This window comes from Penaeus monodon, chromosome 21, assembly GCF_015228065.2.
Source record: "Penaeus monodon isolate SGIC_2016 chromosome 21, NSTDA_Pmon_1, whole genome shotgun sequence".
NCBI lineage: Eukaryota > Metazoa > Arthropoda > Malacostraca > Decapoda > Penaeidae > Penaeus > Penaeus monodon.
In genome coordinates, this window is record NC_051406.1 from 42217363 (window position 1) to 42217580 (window position 218).

At 37.6% G+C, this 218-nt stretch overlaps 1 protein-coding gene across 4 annotated transcripts in view; it reads left to right on the forward strand.

Annotated features, from left to right (window-relative positions):
- Positions 1-218, forward strand: part of LOC119586516 (transmembrane protein 186-like) — a 4329-nt gene that overhangs the window by 665 nt on the left and 3446 nt on the right. The window lies entirely within an intron of this gene.

The window sequence follows — 218 nt, forward strand, 5'->3', positions numbered from 1 at the left end:
GGTGTTATTGGAAAAGACGCCTAATACCTTAAATACAGAATCTGAGCTTACTAAGTAGTAGAACACATCATGCTATGATAGTTTTCTTCTATATCATTTTCTTTGCGAGTTGTTAATGAAGTGATAAAGAAGGTGTAAAATCCAGGAAACGTAGCAACCTCACATTCCCAGTGCCACGACAAAATGACAAAAAGGCGTTGAAAGGGATGGAAAACTGG